This window comes from Protopterus annectens, chromosome 17.part0 (genome assembly GCF_019279795.1).
Source record: "Protopterus annectens isolate FY-2018-M chromosome 17.part0, PAN1.0, whole genome shotgun sequence".
NCBI classification, from domain to species: domain Eukaryota; kingdom Metazoa; phylum Chordata; order Ceratodontiformes; family Protopteridae; genus Protopterus; species Protopterus annectens.
The window spans coordinates 539,431,557-539,452,156 of NC_056751.1; the positions used below are offsets into that span (position 1 = coordinate 539,431,557).

The 20,600-nt window shown below is 38.1% G+C and overlaps 1 pseudogene; it reads left to right on the forward strand.

Moving 5' to 3' along the window:
• The first annotated feature begins 20,393 nt into the window (after positions 1-20,393).
• Positions 20,394-20,600, forward strand: part of LOC122791454 — a 105,244-nt pseudogene continuing 105,037 nt past the window's right edge.

The following is a 20,600-nucleotide window of genomic DNA, read 5'->3' on the forward strand; positions in this document are numbered from 1 at the left end:
GAGGTTGATAAAATATTGTGTGAATGTCCATAAAACGCGTGACTTGTGATTCAGAAAATTTCTTTATTCCCAGTCCAATCACACAGTGTAGGTTAGCACAACAGAGAGAAAGTCTAATTCAGAGACATGGTAAATTTGCACTAAGACACAACTCTTTAACAGGGCGTTTGTTACCTTGTCTCTGACCTGAACAATGTGCTGTCAGACCATATCTTGCTAGTAATCTTCCTAGCAGCTCATGCATGGCATTAGCAAAGCACCCCTGCATGTAAACACAAGCACAAATTCAGACACAAATGTACACACACACACACACACACACACACACACACACACACACACACACACACACACACACACACACACACACACACACACACACACACACACACACACACACACACACAAACACACACACAAACACATACATCTCCATATTCATAGTCCCTACCTATTATACTGTGATCACCCAGGCAGACAAACACAAACTTGATTCCCTACTTAACCACTACAGTGTGATCACCCAGGCAGATACAGACATATAAACGTATTCCTTCAGACTCATTCATGCCTCTGCAGACACAAACACATCCATAAACATACACACACACACACACACACACACACACACACACACACACACACACACACACACACACACACACACACACACACACACACACACACACACAGTGTGATCACCGAGGCAGATACAGACACACAAACTTATTCATTCAGCCATATTCATGCCTCTGCAGATAAAACACATCCATAAACATCCATCCATACAAACACACACACACACACACACACACACACACACACACACACACACACACGCACACACTCTCTCTCCCTGACATCCACCCACCCCCATTCCCACAGCGTTGCTAGACTTATCTGTACTACAAGTACTCCCATAGGAATAATGACTGACAACTGTCAAAAGATGATGTTCACTTTTTTCATCTAGAGTTAAATTTTAATGCATGGCTGAGTAAAGTGGCCTGCATGAACATGTTCCATTGAGACCACATAGTTCATTAATGTTAGCCACTCCCTTGTGCTGCCACATTAGCGTTTATATTTACCTGTGAGACCAGTCTCCCTGTTAAGGCCTCCACAAGGGATAATCATAGCAGAAGTCTGGTATAAGAATCAGAAGGGTTGTCAACAAGGGACAACCATAGCAGAAGACTGGTCTAAGAATCAGAAGGGTTGTTCATGTATGGAAACTTTCTGTGATATATCTTTCATATCTCTGTAAGCCTTCCTGGATCCCAGGAATTGTTTTTTATGGAGGAAATGCTGTTCAGTCCATTATTCAGCTTGAGAGGCTTGTGAAACAACATCCCATTCTATGCACTTGGCGTCTATACGAGCTTTGAACAGGGCCTAATCAGACATATGAAGAGCCTTAAGGTACTGCTGAACAGTGTTAAAGGAACACATTTACTGAAACAGTTACAGTTTCTTAGTTCTTCATCCAGCTAGGTTATTTGATTCTCTACTGATGATATTTTCAGTTTCATAGTTTTCAGGTATGGTGATTTATTTACAAAAAGGCTTCTAACTGTTGTCTTGGAGACCACCCAGCTAATAACAAATGTAGTATTACTGTCCTAACTGCCATGAAGGTGAGACTGCATTGATGAGGTGATCTGAAGAATGTTGTCTTGTTCCTAAAACAGATAAATACTGTGCACTGACATGTTGCACTTTTATTAGATATTTAAGTGTGCTGCTGCTTTTTTTGTTAAATTATTTACTTATTTTTGTACTTCATGATTGTAAAGTGACACTGTATTTTCACTGTTCTTAGCTGATGGTTTTATGCACTGTAACCTTCTTCTTTAACAAGTTTTTACTTATTAATTTGCTGTTTGTGCCCCTTCCTTGTTATGTTGCCAAGATGCTAACCTTAACACTTATTTCATTAGTTGTGGGCCATGTCATGCTAGAGGCAACATGCCATTTAATCTTTCTCTATGAATCTCAGCCACTATATATAACAGACACAATAATGTTTCTAACAAATAAAAGTGCATGCTAGGGGGCATTGTAAAGTAACATTAGAGTGACACAGAATCTCTGCATGAATATAATTCCCAGGTAGTATTTCTCAGTTAATGTTTCACTTGTACGAATGTAAAATTACTGCTTAGTGAGTGAATATGATTGTGAATGTGATGAACATATATTCTCCGTACAGAATGAAGGTGGTGAAGTTTTTTGCTTAATAAGGCCGATATCTTTAGCACGAGCATCTAAGGTGTAAGAACTGAAAATATATTCTCCAGGCCACACACATTACAGTGAGGAATAATAATTAGGTAAAGTTAGTTTGTAGCATAGGACATTAAAATTATAGATATGGGGACATTCTTACCAGGATGCCTAATCAAGTTAGCCAGCTGTGTAAGTGATATCCTTCATAGTAAAGTATGTAATGTTCCCATATAAACAGCTTCTTTGTAGCACAACTTCATCGCAGCACACAGATGAGATGCATAAAATCATGCTATATTGATATCTTACAAAATGCGTTTCACTACATTTCTCCATTCTCAGGGATGTACCATGTACCACATAAATATAATTTTTGCATAGATTCATCATAGTGTCTTTATATTAAATTTAATGAGGGGCATTTGCACAAATGAGATCATTGTCCAAACTTGAAAATGAAGGAGAAAGGGGAAGAGAGTATGTTAGACAAAATGGCTCCAAAATGTATGACAGTCTAGCATACAAATCTGAACTACAAAGTCAAACAAAGAGCACCATGTTTCTCTATAACAGATTGTCTAAAATATACTAGTATCCTTGCATAGCGGAGTCCATGTACATCAGACATAAATTGTTGGAAAAGAAGTGACGCCATCCACACATTGCAGACAATTCACATTATATTTAGAATAATGTAATATACATAACTGACTAATAAAAAGAGTGCCACAAGTTAGGGCTACACTTTCACTCATAGCCATGCATGTTATTTGTTATGACTAAAAACGAAGAACCCATGGGTGTTCCAGAGAAATAAAAACCCTGGTTGTATTGACTGTAGAAAAATGAGAACTATTAGAAGCTGCCACCTGCCTGTTTTATTTCTATTATATAGACAATTCATATACTTATAAAATTTGCATAAGTGAGGTAAATCCCCATGACTGTCTGATATGAGTGGAGTACCTACAGTGAGAGAATACCTTAAAGTGCATATTTTCACCATGTCAAAAGGGTGTCCACCAAATCTGAATAGTGACTGTAACACCTAACAAAAAAAAAGTGTGCAATAACAATAATTATACAATGACTCCCAATTAATATTCGAAAATGTGCACGCTGATTGGCCAACCCATCCAGCGTGCCCGTTGCAAATCCCACAATATACCAATGGAAAAAGGTCTGGTCACTCGGACTTCTTTTCATTGGTATATTGTTTAAATTTTATTTTTATTTCTTAAAAATAAAAATAAAATCTTTAGCCCTGACTCGGACATACCAGAGAGGAGGCTTGGACAAAATAGTAGGGAAATCAGGTACATTATTTAAAATTAAACACACGCACCTGATATCCTTTGCATTTTTTCCATGTTGTCTCTCTCCTACCCGTAAACTGCCCTAAAGTGTTTTTTTTTAATTTAAAAAAAAAAGAAAACAAAAACAGAGCAATGGAGACTTTCTTCTGTTCACCGTTGCTTCTGTTTCAAAGCATTGATGTACAGGGTATGCATGGGAACACAAGTCCCATACGCATGCGTAGTACATCAACACAAGGAAGCAGCATACTACCAGCTGCGGAAGAACAGTAATGCCATTATAGAAAGACATCATTTAAGAAAAGTAAGGGTTTTTTTTTCCGTAAATAATGTCATTGTATAATAGCAATAACTGACTCCGTGGTTGTTCAAAAACCATGAACAGAAGCAAATGTAGTGAACGCTGATCCCCTGTGTCTTGACACGCCAACCACTAGATACAGTCACAACAAAAATGGAAAATTGGCCAATATATTTAAAATTAAAAGTTTATTGTTCAGAAGTTAAGCGCTTTCACTTGCTGCAATGCGAGCTTCATCAGAACTCCAAAAGAATGTTATGGAAACATTTAAATAACCTCATTGGCGCCAAAATGTGCTATGTTAAAGCAACATGCACTGAAAAAGTAAAAAAAATATATACATTCCTAGTAATACTGAATGCAATTAAAAAACTTTCTATTAGTAACGCAATCATAAAAATCATTCTCACTGTCATAAAAACAATGTGTTGATATCCAAACAAAACAAACATGTATCTAAAAATGTGTAACACTTGACAATTAATGAATTTTCACAAAACTAAAAGTGAAAAGAAAATAATAAAAATATTAATAATCAAATATTTATTAAGTGATGTGCAAACATGGCTTAATGGTGATATAATCATTAAGTCCTGTTGTATTAGAAGTATCTGTATATAGCTGCCACCAGATTTCTTTATAAGACAGTATTCCTTTGTAATCACCCCCTCTTGGGTCTATTTGAACACTGTCTAGAATTGCAAATTTAAAATAGTGTCTATCTCCACATTTCTTAACATGCCTATATAAGGCATTATTTACATCCTTTGTCTTGATGCTGTATAAATGTGCATATATATGTTTATTAAATTTTCTCTCAGTTTTTCCTATATAAAATCCAGGACAGACCATACATTTAGCTAAATATATAACCCATCTAGTGTTGCAATTACCTTGGATAAACCTTATACTTGTCCTATTAACATTTTCTAAAGTGATGCTTCCTTCCTCTAAGATGGCATGACATTGCTTACAACTTCCGCACTTGGTAGTGTTTCTGTGGGTTATATTCTTAATAATACCAACTCTCTCTAGATAAATATTCCTTCCCATTTTATTGACAAATAATGGCTGGGTTCCCAATATCTTAACTATATTCTGGTCCACCTGTATGATAATAAAATTATTTACCATAATTTTCTTGATTTTATCAATATGTGGACCAAATTCAAAAACACATGCTCTCCCAAAATCAGTACCCAATTTGTTGTTATTGGTCTGATTAACACTACTGCTCACTCTGTTGTTATAGTTCTGACCTAATAACGGTGTGTATTTTTTACCCCATTCCTTAATGGTTGTATTACCTATGTGAGCCATCATGTCAGTGTCATAACCTCTGTCTCTGAAGAGAGAGGTAATGAAAGACACTTCTTCTAGCATCTCTGAATGTGTAGAGGTCATTCTAATAGCACATATAATTTGTCCTTTAAATATATATTAGTAAAAAGTTTCCTGGGATGGTTGCTAGAGAATTCTAAATAACTATTAGAGAAAGTGTTTTTCCTATAAAGTCTGGATTTGAAACTGCTGTCACCTTTAGAGATGTAAGTGTCTAAATATGAAAGACCTTCCTTATTATATGAAGACGTAAATTTCAAAAACTCACTAGTCAAATTTAGATAATCTAAAAATTGTTTTAGTGTGTCTATGCCACCATCCCATAAAATATAGATATTGTCAAGATAGCGGGAATAGTATTTGATGTATTTGTTATACTCACTTGTAAAAACCTTAGATTTCTCCCAGTCTAGCATAACCAAACTTGCGTAAATGGGAGCACAAGCTGCTCCCATTGCAACGCCTTTGGTTTGCCTGAAGTATTCTCCCTCATACTGAATGTAATTGTGTTCCAAAACCAAGGACATTCGCTCTAAGATCAAACAAGCTTTATCCCATTCTATTCCAGCATACTTTCTGATGCTGTTGGCAAAAGCCTCCAAGCCTGCTGCTTTTGGAATACAAGCCTTCCTGAAGACACTGGAGGGTATAAATATATCACCAAACACCATCATATTGGGTGACTTCAACTACCCGAATATAGACTGGGAACATTACTCAAGCCCCAACTTTCTAGCCCAAAGGTTCCTGGAGTTCATAAATTCAAATGCCATGGAACAACTAGTCACCGTCCCCACAAGAGGAGAAAATATACTAGATCTCATCATCACAAACATGGGGACAAAATGCTCCACACCGGAAGTATATCCCTCTTTGGTGAGATTAGATCATAAACTAATCTCACTAGAAATCCACATCCCCACCCCAAACAAAAAGACCACAGTGAAGAACTTCTCTAAAGCAAACTTCACACTAAAGACAGGTGTGGTATCCTTCAAGGCCCCGAGCCAATGGAAACCACAACCCAAGCTCACAAATGCCTTCTATGAACACCTTCAGGACTGCATGGATCAGGCAATCCCAAATAAAACCAAGACTCTTTCCACCCAGTCTGGTGGACCCCAGCCATAAACAAACTTTACAATAAGAGGAGAAAGCTATTACATGATGGAGCAAAATCCCAAAAGGGAAGGCATCTTTGATCAGTACTAGCAAGAAACTACGATCCCTCATAAAATCATCCAAGGCCAACTTTGAGAAAAAATTGTCATAGATTCAAAAGACAATCATAAGGCCTTCTTCAACTATGTCAGAAACCTGGGTGGAAACTCCCAGATATGCTCAGAATTAGTCCAAATGATACAAAATCACTGAACCCATAGACATTGCCAACATACTGGCAGACAGGTTCAAAGGAGAGATAACTATCCCAACAGAGTGTAGCCTCCCAGACATCTCAAATGCGTGAAAGCTGCTCTCTCTAAAGCTAAAAACACAGCATCAATGGGACAGGATGGTGTCCCCAGCTGTGTGCTACATGAACTCAATGAAGAACTAAACCCGCACATAAGGCAGCTGCTTAATCTTAGCCTTACCACAGGATATGTGCCCACGGCAACTGTGGTCCCACTCCACAAAGGCGCCCATAAGCTTAACAAGCCTGGTCTGCAAAGCTATGGAGAGGATCATAATGGAACTCATAAACAAGGACATAGGGGACTTGCAGACCTTGGAACCAACCCAGTTTGGCTTTGTCAAAGGCAGATCTTGGTCACCAAGGCCATTGATGAGGGAAAGGCAGTCCATACAGCCTACCTTGACCTTGCAAAAGGGGTATCATAGAGAAACTTACCAGCTTAAATGTAAACCCATATGTCACAAGATGGGTTGCAAACTGGCTAAAGGACAGAACCCCCAGGGTTAGAGTTGCTGGAGCCATGTCAGAGGTTACAAGTGGTGTCCCAGTCCTTGGCCCCTATTGTTCGGCATCTACTTCTCAGAAGTACAGGCAAACATAAGAGGACTATGGCTGACAAAGTTTGCGGATGACTGCAAACTGAGTGCCATAGTGGATAGTACATCGGACACAGACATCCTTCAGAGGGGTCTTACGGAAACTGATAGCTGGTGCCAGAGCCATGGCCTGAAGTTAAGCATAAAAAGTGTATAGTCATACCCTTGGGAAAAACAAGGTAACCCCAAGCTACCATATAGGTGGCAACTCACTAAGCACAGAAGAGGTTATCAGGGACCTGGGTACCCAGGTTGACAGTGGAAAGTGGTTAAGACCTTCTACATTGCCCATCTGATCATGAAGGGATTCACATCCAGATCAAGTGAGGTCATTGTTCCCCTGTACTCTTCACTTATCAGACCAATGATCGAGTACAATGCCCCATTCGGGATGTATCTCACCCGACACCTGCAGCAATTGGAGAGACCCCAAAAGTTCCTCACCAAAAGGATAAAGGGACTCCAAAACCTGTCATATACTGCCAGACTGAAGAAACTCCAACTCTATTCAGTTGCATACCGTCTGCTCAGAGGTGACCTGTGCCTGACATACAAGGCCATGACCAACCCGGAATTAATGGACATGCTCCACCTCAAAAATCCAAATCCACCAGAACCACTAGAGCAAGTGACTTAAACCTTAGCACAGATATAAATAGGACGTGCTGGAGGGATAGATTTATCACCCAGAGACTCCCCATGCTGTGGAATAAAATCCATGTGAGGCAGAGCACCTCGCTGGCTCTGTTCAAGAGAAATCTTGACTGGTGGATGGGAGATCAATCATCTCTGTGTCACTGCTGGACAGAGGCACAACAAACTAATGGGCACATTATTTCTAACATAAGGGGTGGCGTAAGCCACATAACTTTGGGCTAGGCTTATAAATGCCTTAGGGCAGATAGCCTAGTATAAACCTATGAACCTATGAACCTAAGAGAATAGATCTACTGTAACAAAAAGTAACTCTGCATTCCATAGATGTACTGGGTAGTTTCTCAAAAATTCCCACGAGTCCTTCACTAAGTGGTGTATTTTGTCATAAATATGTTTGAGAAACTTATCAACAGCTGTCCCTAGTGGGAAAGTTTTAGATCTGCTACCTGATATGATGGGTCTCAAAGGGGGGGGGGTTGTCGATATGCTTGTGTACTTTAGGAATACCCACTATGGACATGAGAACTGGATGTTCTACCTTTAAATAGTTATGTGTCCACAGTGATTCTTTGATCAATCAAAAATTCTTCTATATGCAGATCAATGTGTCTGTAGGCTATGTTAATTTAATTTAAAGAAACTATCTCATAATTGCCTGAAATATATAATAGATCGTGCATTTTAGAAGCGTATTCAGTACTATCAAAAATGACTATACCTCCCCCTTTATCAGGTTTCATTACTCTGATGTGTCTATCATTTCTAAGTTCTTGTAAAATCTTATACTCCTTGTCAGATAGATTGAAATTGGTTTTGGTGCCATTTAAATTATTCTGTAGTTGGTATATTTGCCTAGACACTGATTTATCATATACTGAAATAATAAGGTGCATAGGGGGTATATAGGTACTTTTCTTTCTTAATATTCCACATTCTCTCTTGTGTTGTAATTTGTCCTCTGTACTGTTATTAAACATGATGGCTAGATTTAATTTCCTAATATATGTCTTAATCTCACTAAGGCAGTCAACAAGTCTGAATTTCTTAGTTGGGATGTATTTCATCCCTTTACAAAATAACTAAAAATGAGAAGTGTTCAATGGAAGGTCTGTATAATTGTATATATTAAAGTTTTGATATGAGTTAACAATACCATCTCTAATAATGAACTCATTGTGTGAATTAAAGGTGCAGCTAGGCACTTCGTCTCTACCTTCATTTCTACAAACAACTTGTCCCTCATTTCCTATAAATATCTCTAATTTTCCTGTTGATACCTTTGATTCCCCAACTGGTTTCTATGATTTCTCTGGTGATATCCTGGATGTCTCCAGTGATATTCTTGTTGCCGATATCCTTGGTACCCTTTGTGATACTCATTGGGTTCGTGAAATGACTGAGAGTAATGTTTCTTTGAATTCCCTCCCCATTTCCTGTCCCGTTGTTGTCCTCTGTTGCTCCCTTGGTATAAAAAATGTGATGTCTCATCCTCCTGTTGGATGTAATCTAAATGTTCATTAACATGTGAATAAGTATGTATATTCTTACTGTTAGTACGTTCTTCAGTATTTTTGCCCAAAAAATAGGCCTTATCCTTTTTGTACTATTCAATATCTCTCTGTAGTTTATTATTTTTTCTTTGATATGCTTTCTTAGTATTAGTGTCAACTGTGTTAAACTGTTTCACATATAATCTTTCCCATTGGGGAAAAAGTAAATCACTTCGTATCATGTCATTTAACCTTTCTACTTCATGCATTGTTTTACCCAACTTCCCATCATTACATTTGATAAGTAACTGCATGAACTGTATACCGAATTGATCAAACATTGTATTAAATTCAGACATAATGTCTTCTGTTAATTCAATTCCCATGGGTGTTTTAAAAAATCTAAGTCCCATAGGGACAATTTTCAATTCAATGCACTTCATAAGATAAGCATTATCTAACTTCAAATTATTAATAATATTAAGCTTTTTACCCAAAGAGTAAATAATGTCTCTAAGAGTACCTTGCAATACAGGTGAATCTCATGACATATTGTCCTTAGTTTTATAATCAAAAATGCAATTAGTGTCCAAGAATTGTTTTAAAGGATTAGAATGAAAATAATGTGACTTGTCCTTTAGAAACGGTGACTCTGTAATACAAGCATTGTTTGGACCATTGTTATTACTCTTATCTGCTTGAGCGTAAGTCCGCTTAGGCAACGGCCACTTAGGTTTAGTGCCTATGCGTTTCTCTTCATCCTCTGGATCACCGAAGGAAAAGTCAAAAGTAAAATTGTAGATACCCAGCCTGCTGCTGCTCTGTTGTATCACAGGCAATGAGGTAACTGGTAAATCTATAGGACTCCCACGTCTCTGTGCTGTCCCTTGTCTGTTGGGTATATCGGACAATGATTGACGGAAATTCATAGATGTTTCTCTCATGTTTTCTGAAGTAGCATTAAAAGCTTCTTCTAGATGAGGAATGGAAGCTGCAATGTTGTGAACTGTAAGAGTTTGAGATTTACTATCACCACTAGCCGTGTTTGTACAATTGTCAGTACATTTGCAACCTAAATTAGTTAATAAAAGGGACAATTTATGTGTTTCGCCCCTTATTTCGGCTAATTCCGTTTGGACCTTGCTCAATTCACCTTGGGAAACCAACGTTGATGATGGTGGAATGGCGTCCTGATCAAACTCCATGAGGAACAATACAACAGAAATGCAACCAAAACAATTCAGCGTTCAAAAACTACGAACAGAAGCAAATGTAGTGAACGCTGATCCCCTGTGTCTTGACACGCCAACCACTAGATACGGTCACAACAAAAATGGAAAACTGGCCGATATATTTAAAATCAAAAGTTTATTGTCCAAAAGTTAAGCGCTTTCACTCGCTGCAATGCGAGCTTCATCATAACTCCATAAGAATGTTATGGAAACATTTAAATAACCTCATTGGTGCCAAAATGCGCTATGTTAAAGCAACATGCACTGAAAAAGTAAAAAAACAATATACATTCATAGTAATACTGAATGCAATTAAAAAACTTTATATTAGTAACACAATCATAAAAATCATTCTCACTCTCATGAAAACAATGTGTTGATATCCAAACAAAACAAACATTTATCTAAAAACGTGTAACACTTGACAATTAATGAATTTTCACAAAACAAGTAGTGAAAAGAAAATAATAAAAATAATAATAATTAAATATTTATTAAGTGATGTGCAAAAACGGCTTAATGGTGATATAATCACTAAGCCCTGGTGTATTAGAAGCATCTGTATATAGCTGCCACCAGGTTTCTTTATAAAACAGTATTCCTTTGTAATCGCCCCCTCTTGGGACAGTGACAGGGCTTTCAGCCTTTCCACATAAGACTTGTTTTGTGTACCCTGTAATTTCTTGGTGAGAAACCTGTGTGGTCTCTCCAATTATTGCAGGTGTCTGGTGAGATACATGCAAAAGGGAGCATTGTACTCAATTATTGGTCTGATGAGGGTGGAGTATAATGGGATTATAACATTCTTAGATCTAGATACAATGCCTTTACTTATAAGATGTGCCTCACAGAAGGATTTCCTTACTACTATGGATACATGGTGGTCAAAGTTCAGATTGTTATCAACCTGAGCACCCAGATCATGTACCACTGGGTCTACACTTAGGGGTGGTTCTGTCTATAATGTAACTAGCAGTGATGTCAGCTTTCCCAAAGAGAATAATAATGCATTTTTTTTGCATTTAGCCTTAATCCATGTCTTTAACATCAAGCATTTATCTGCGTTAACCCTGTCTGCAGTATATTACCATCAGTACGGGACTCAATTATTGCTCACAGTTTGCAATTTTCAGAGAACTAGGTCAGCCACAGGCATCCAAGTTTGTCTAGACTTCTGAGAAATAAATTCTAAGTGGTAAGTGGCCCAACACAGAACCCACTTTGACAGTATATGTCCTGTTGGTGAGCCAGTTGGCTACTCATCTGGTAATGTAAGGGTTAATTCCCAATTGGAGAGTTTCTGTATAATACCCGAGCGGGGGATTGTGTCAAATGCCTTGGCTAGGTCAAGATATTTGCTATGCACTGTCTTTCCCCTCATCCAGGGCCTTGGCGACTTTCTCGAAGAAGTCAAACATGTTTAACAGGCATGGTCTACCTTTAACAAGTCCGAACTGGGTTGGGTCGAGCGTTTGGAGATTACCTATGTACTTGTTAATAAGCTCCATAATGATTATTTTCATGGTATTGCAGATGAGGCTAGTCAATCTTATGGGTGTATAATTCCCAAGGTTAGTTGATGGTCCCCCTTTGTGCAGAGGGATTCCTGTTGCTGTCCTTCATTCTGCCAGAAAATATCCAGTTCTCTGGCTGTGGTAAAACAGGGATCCAAGTGAGTCTGCTAGGTCATTTTTTTATTTGTTTAAAAGGCAACCTGGGATATTGTGTGGTCCTATTTATGCCATGTTTTAGCCTTGGAGAGTGCCAAGATGACCTGTCCTCTTGAGACAATATGCTGAAGACTGGTGGCAGGTATACTTTGAGGAATGCCTGGAGGGAATGGGGGCTGAAACTTTCTCTAAAAATATCAGCTATCAGGTTGGCTATTACCTCCGGTTGAGTATGGCTGGTGCCATCCTCGATCAGGTCAGTGCATAGCTGGGTATTTCCTTTTAGATTTCAGGCATAGTTAAATAATGCATTCTGATTATCCTTAGCTAGGGAGGCTATTTTTACTTTGTAATTAGTTTTGGAGGACTTGACAAGATCTGGGATTTGTTTGTTTAAGCTAGAGAGGATTTCTTCCTCTCCTGAACCAGTTCCCTCTTGTTCTTGGACATTAGTTTCCTTCTCTTTTTGTATAGCCTTTTTATACTAGGTGTCCACCAGGGTGGCTTGTTTTTTGGCAAGACCTGGTTTTAATCTGGTCAGGTACAGCCAATTCTATACAACTGCTTAATTTTTATACAGGGCATTGGTGTATACCTCTGCATAGGAGTCATTTTTATCTGCATTCGAGGGGGCTTTGAAACTTCTTATATCATCATTTAGTAGGAGTTAAACTGTCTTAGAAAAAGTCTTAAGCATTTTTCAGATTGATGGGATATCAGTTCTTATAATTACATTGAACAAGACTGATTTATGGTACAATCTTACCAGGGAGGGCATTACAAGGGGGGGGGGGTAATGCTCTCCCATGTTAATGAATTCTATGTCCAGGACATTTGAGCCTCTTGTGGGTGTACTGATGAGCTGTTCCGGAGCATTTGCATTGACAATGTCCAAGAACCTCTGAGCCAGCATGTTTGTGGTCATGTATGTTTGCCATTCGATGGTGCAATAATTAAAATCACTGATGAGTAAGACGTTGGTCTGTATGGCAAGTGACTCCAGGAAGTCCAGTTATGAGGTATGCTTTTTCTGTTTCGTGGTGGGAAACCAATAGCTAACTATGATGTGGTAGTAGCTCAAGAGAGTTATACTGTATGACCAGTCTGGAGGTGTGCTTATCCTTAATGAAGATGGATACACCTTCTTCTTTGGTTCTTTCATGCTTAGGTTGTGGTCTGAATGTATGGAAGGCATTGTAGCCCTGCACAGCCAGGCTGCTTTCCATGCCTTTGAACCATGTCTCAGTGACTGAACAGGCATCAGCATCTTCCAAAGTGATGAGTGCTTCCAGGGAGTGCAGTTTCTTGTTTAGACTCCTAGCATTAAGCAGCAATACCTTGAGTTTATCTAGAGATGATTTTGTTATGTTGGCAGGTTGGTTATTCTGACACTGCCTTAAAACGGCACAATAATGGTGGCTATTCCTTTGCTGGTACCCAAAAGCCTAGAGGAGACAGGTGCAGATTATTTCTGGCAAAGTAGTGTGGCCTGTCAACCATATCTTCCCAGGCAGACAGATATTGGATCCCCTTGGACTGACACCAGAAGCTAAACCTATTGTTGAAGTTGATCACTTTTTGTTCATATTGTGGCATCATCCTTGGAAGAGGTAGAATGTTGCTTAATGTCAGGCTTATACTTGCCTGTGACATATAATCTGAGAGCTCAGTCATGTCTCTCTTCATATAGTGCAGTGAGTCCTGTGAGGTATGTCTCAAGTCATTTATCTCCACATGGACTATGCCTGAATTATACTGGTATTTGTGGTTGAGTGACTTGAGTGCTTGAGTGATTCAATGGATCCTGGCACCTGACAGGCTGCTAACTGTAATCCATTCCTTTTACAGTCTGCTGAGGAGAATATCTGTATGTCTCACAATGTAGTCAGCTATGACCAATACATTAGGTTTTGTAGTGTTACGCCTTATGGGCTTATTTGTTGAGACATCGATGTGCGTGTGGTATGTGTTGTGATTGTTTTTTGCCTTGTTATGTGTGTAAGTAGTTTCCATTTGGGAGGCCTCTGATCTTTTGGTAAGTTACTAGTGAGTATCTCTGCATATGTGGGTTTATGTGCCATGTCTTTATTTAGTGTGGGAAGCGTGTGTGTGCTGACAACCTGTTTGGCATTCTATTTGTCCTTATGTGTGAGTCTTACCTCAAATTTCAGAGTGTAACTACATCTATCACATAAAGAATTTGTTTGTTTCAGGAGTAAGTGATTGTCAGTATACATGACACAATTGCTACATTGTCTCAGGATGCCCATGTCTATCAGTCTGGCCAGAGAGATTATGGGAAACTGCCTGTACATGATAGCAGGCTCTTACTGTATGTTTTATTAGGGAAGGGAATAGGTTCATTTGACAGAAATAGCACCAAGACTACAAGAGGGACCTATACTTTGTGTACATTAAGGTTGATCAATATTGCAACCCTGCTCAGTGCACAACTGAGATGCTCCTAGAGCAGCAGAAAAGCTAGGAAGGGTTTCACTGACAGTTTTTAAGGGAAAAAACTGAGCTACTTGGCTTTTACATCTATACAGAGGACTGCTAACTGCCACTAAACAGCACTGCACAAATGCAAGGCTTAAATAAAAGCAAAGAGAAACACGTTTTAAGCTAACTATCAGTCAGGAAAGCACACAATAAGCCTTCCACCAGCAATCCCAACTCAGACACTTCTGTTGCAAGGGTGCAGAAAAAACATCTTCTTTAGCTGATATTGAGCCCATGTGTATGATGGGGAGATAATGTGGAGAAGGTTACAGGGTAGAGTCAGGCAAGATAGATAGGAGTTAATATAGCATGGGAGTCTTGTTGTTACATTATGAAGTCAATGTAAGATGGTAGGACAGAATGAACACATTGGAGTTATTGAATTAAGTAATGACTTGTGGAGTAAAGCTTTTATCAAAAATTGGGGAAGGAGGTGATGTCTCTTTAGTGTGCAGGAAGTGATTCCCATGTCTGAGGTGCCATTACTGAAAAGCTGTGTAGTAATTTATTTAAGCAATAACCAATGGCATGGTGTGGTATATTGAAAATGTACCCACTGTTGGCATGGTTTAATCATGAGAGCAAAGCCTGAGTGATTAAATAAACCCAACCGTGGGTAAATCTTCAATATACCACAACCACGGATTCAGAAGCAAATGTAGTGCACGCTGATCCCCTGTGTCTTGACACGCCAACCACTAGATACGGTCACAACAAAAACGGAATATTGGCCGATATATTTAAAATCAAAAGTTTATTGTCCAAAAGTTAAGCGCTTTCACTTGCTGCAATGCGAGCTTCATCAGAACTCCATAAGAATGTTATGGAAACATTTAAATAACCATTGGCGCCAAAATGTGCTATATTAAAGCAACATGCACTGAAAAAGTAAAAAAATATATAAATTCCTAGTAATGCTGAATGCAATTAAAAAACTTTATATCAGTAAAACAATCATCAAAATCATTCTCACTGTCATAAAAACAATGTGTTGATATAAAAACAAAACAAACGTATCTTAAAACGTGTAACACTTGACAATTAATGAATTTTCACAAAACAAGTAGTGAAAAGAAAATAATAAAAATAATAATAATCAAATAATTATTAAGTGATGTGCAAAAATGGCTTAATGGTGATATAATCATTAAGTCCTGGTGTATTAGAAGCATCTGTATATAGCGGCCACCAGGTTTCTTTATAAGTCAGTATTCCTTTGTAATCGCCCCCTTTTGGGTCTATTTGAACACTGTCTAGAATTGCAAATTTAAAATAGTGTCTATCTCCACATTTCTTAACATGCCTATATAAGGCATTATTTACATCCTTAGTCTTGATGCTGTATAAATGTGCATATATATGTTTATTAAATTTTCTCTCAGTTTTTCCTGTATAAAATCCAGGACAGACCATACATTTAGCTAAATATATAACCCATCTAGTGTTGCAATTACCTTGGGTAAACCTTATACTTGTCCTATTAACATTTTCTAAAGTGATGCTTCCTTCCTCTAAGATGGCATGACATTGCTTATAACTTCCACACTTGGTACTGTTTCTGTGGGTTATATTCTTAATAATACCAACTCTCTCTAGATAACTCTTAATATTCCACCCCATTTTATTGACAAATAATGGCTGGGTTCCCAATATCTTAACTATATCCTGGTCCGCCTGTATCATAATCCAATTATTTACCATAATTTTCTTGATTTTACCAATATGTGGAACAAATTCCAACACTACTGCTCACTCTGTTGTTATAGTTCTGACCTAATAACGGTGTGTATTTTTTACCCCATTCCTTAATGGTTGTATTACCTATGTGAGCCATCATGTTGATGTCATAACCTCTGTCTCCTGGATTTTATATATATATATATATATATATATATATATATGCATGAGGAGGCACTTTTCAAAGGATGATCACAATATATATATATATAGTTCCCCTTCACAAGATCGAGTTACTGAAAGCTCGAAATTCATAAGCTGGAGCCCAGAATCTTGAGTTTTCAGTAACTCGAAATTGTGAAGGGAAGAGAACGAAAAAAAAAAAAAAACAAGTTTACTTACATGTATGCAGGGGCCGAGTCCCCCTGCACTCTCCCCACTTAAATATATCAGCTCCGTGACCGCACTATAGTGGAGGAATGGAAAGTCTTCCGTTGTGCGCTTCTGCATACAGCACGGAACAAAAGATTTCCCTCATCTGTGTTGTAGTGTGATCTTGGAGTTGGTATATTTATGTGGGGGGGTGGGGGCACAGCCCCTCACTTGGGGGGTACAGGGCGGCTTGCCCCCTTTCAAAAACTTTGTAAAGACATTTTTGCAATGTCTTTTCCCTACGCTTTAGAATTTCGATTTACTGAAAACTCGAGATTCTGGGCTCTTGATTATGAATTTCGAACTTTCAGCAATTTGAGATTCTAAAAGGGAACTCTATATATATATATATATATATATATATATATATATATATATATATATATAGTATTAGATCAACTACAAAAAGGAGACTGACTGCAATCTGTAAGCAATGATGATTCCTATATAAATGATGCTTGAGTATATTAGTAAGAACCACCAAAGGACTCATTCACTGACTCGCGTAGGTTATTGCTTATCAATAAGAAATACAGAAATATGTTTTGTGTGAAGATAAAACTGTTCTTTGGTGCTAGCTTTGTAGTCTGAACCATTCCAGGAAAGGAAACTGTTGCTTTGTTGGTCATTTTGAATATGATGTCATATCGTATCTAGAGATAAATGTTTGACGACATCTTGAATTTTGCTTTTATTACTGCTTTGGGTAAATCAATGGTTACTTTGATGTTGTTTCCTTTCCATTTTATCATTTTTTAATTTGTTTTTAATTGCTATCAGCACAAAAAAAATGCATCTGCTACACGGAGAACTTTCACACATACTATATGATTGAAGTGACCCTATGGAAGAATCTTATCCTCCATATTATTGAATTGGTAATCCTGTCCTATACCCATGGCCCCTAATAATCACATTATCCCTTCCTGATCTACCTTGTAGGGGACATAGGTGATCTTCCAGCTATTTAGTGAAAATGCCCTACACATTTGATTTAGGAAGCATCATATCATGACAGTCCTCTAAAGTTGATATTCTTTTATAAAATTCCAAAAGCAGGATTCTGGGTTATATAAGTATCCTTAAAGACTTCTATGCCATTTTGCAAGTTAGAGACTGGCATCATTGGTCTATTTCTGTTTTTCAAAGTGGAAACTATTAGGTCAGTTAAATTATTGGAGAATATAAATAAGTCCCCTTGGTTAAAGTTATCTTGTGGTATGCTAGATTGCAAAAACTCTACTTAAAGTATTTTTTGTCATTTAATAGTACATTGTTCTCCATTTCCATATTTAAAAAAGATTTTATGATCTTCACATAAACATTCTTAAGAAATTTATTTTTACTGTCTTTTTATTGGGAAGATGAAAAGGAGATGTAGGAACAACAACTTACATATGCTTGTGAAGTGCAGATATTGTACCTCCTTTTTGCCATTTTGATAGTAATGTTCCTGCTGTATAAATCATTCACTCAAACAACTTTATTTGCACTGTCATTGTGTCTGATGACTGAAATATGTTATGACAGAAATGCTTTAGCAAAAAATATGGAACCTCTGTGAAAGGTCTCTATTAGTAAGGTAAATGGCATATTCACAGCTGCAGTCCATGCATAGATAAGTGAACTGCTCATACTGTGAATTATTTAGATGTAATAAATAAAAAATGTGTATATTTGGATGGAACAAGCAAGTCAAACCACACAGGAATTAAGTTGATTTGTTTTCTTAGTACTTCTAAGCTTCATGTGATAGTTGTGCCTTCCCAAAAGTGAACATCATGTTTTGCTGACCAAAAAGTGTAACACAATATATTTATTTTGTCTCAGAAGGCCAAGTTATTCCAAACTGAGCACTGACAGGCTTAGACAAACTTAAATTTTGCACAGCTACATGAAAAATGATAACTGGTGAATAGACAATAAGGAAAAAGAGGCTGCAGAGTCAAAGATACATCCAGTTACAACCATCCTTCCATGTTCTCTCTTTGCTCAACTGCTTTAAGACTAAGTAGGAAGAACTTAGTACATTGATGGACCTACAAAAAGAGAATGAAAAAAAATTATTACAGTAAAATAGTGACTGTCTCTTACCAACCTATGTTTCCTACTGGCTACATACCTTAGGGAAAAGCCACTGCAGGTCACTATAGTGATACCTGTACTACTCACTTGAGCAGGTGATGCCAGTGGCATCAATGACTATCCAAGCATCATCCTGTACAAAGGGTCATCATATTTACCAAGCAGTAACTTCTGTTAGTCTTTGTGGTGGATGAACAAGAAAATCATGCTTTCCCTTGGATATTACATAAAAGACCTGCTGTTCTCAGTGTCTGAAGCAGACATGGTTACTCATACAGGTCTGCTTGAGAAACAAAATGGTAGACCAGTGTGTGCGGGTGCATGCTCAGACATCACATGATACAAAACACTATGTGACAATGTGGTGCAACAAAACATCTCTGTAGTGCAGACCTCTGACATTATGAGCTTCATAAATGCTATGCACAAACATATAGGCACAGGCCTGGGGCAGCCAAGAATGAGCACACTAACACTGCATAGTTATGACAGCATGATGCATTAATGTAGTAGATGTTCATCATTCACACTGCCTCACTGGACTATGAGTTCTGTGCCTACACAAACCATCACTTGCAGATTTTCAGAGCTCAACATTCCCTCTTCTGACTCCCTGTAACAGGGGATCAGCTAAGCCCCTCCCATCAGGGGAAGCTTAACCCTGTCATAGGAAGTCAGTTGTTTAGTCCTTTAGTACCACCTGTAGGGATCACATAGCTGAATCTCTTCAGCAGCCTGTATTCGTGGGTTACAGCTTCCAAACTCAGATAAGATCCCTTTTACAACTTTCCTCTTTATTTTATATATATATATATATATATATATATATATATATATATATGTGTGTGTGTGTGTGTGTATATATATATAAATAATTTATTTCTGATTTATTTAAAATATATGTAGATGTGTGTTAACTTTTTATTTTAACATATTTGCTATTTACTTCTGCTACTGCTACTGCTACGGCTGTTAAATTCCACTAGGAATTCTGGCTTACTACTGTGTTGTTTGTATGCTTAATACTGCTTTTAAGCAGGTGCTTTTCTTTTTCGTCTTCTTTCGACTTTTCCTGGTTAGGGGTCGCCACAGTGGATCACCTTGTCCACTCATGACTGGCAGTGGCGTTTTTTTATTATGGTGCCGAGTTGCCACCCCGGCGCCCAACCTTCCACAGAAGGTACACACACACACACACGCACACACACACACACACACACACACACACACACACACACACACCTAGGGCCAATTTAGAGTGTCCAATCCACCTACAGCATGTCTTTGGGATGTGGGAGGAAACGATAAACAAATGGCATACCCTGATCCACCCACTATGAATTCAATGGTATCTCCCTCCCAGAGTCGATCAAGCAACGGCGTAATTGATAATAATGACACGGTTATAGCGTCTGACGTTGACTTTGACCAGTTTCCACAATTGTTGGATGAGCAGCAACAATCTAACGGGAATACGACATTTCAAGTCCGATGAAGTGAAAGGATTCAAAATCAAAGAAATGATGGGAACGACCAGGATGTGCCTTCTTCGGGTTTTCAACAGCAGTATCGCAACCGCAAGAAGACGAATTCGAATTGGAGCAGGAAAGCTCAGAACAGGAAAGTATACAATCGACGCAAGAAGTAGTAACAGA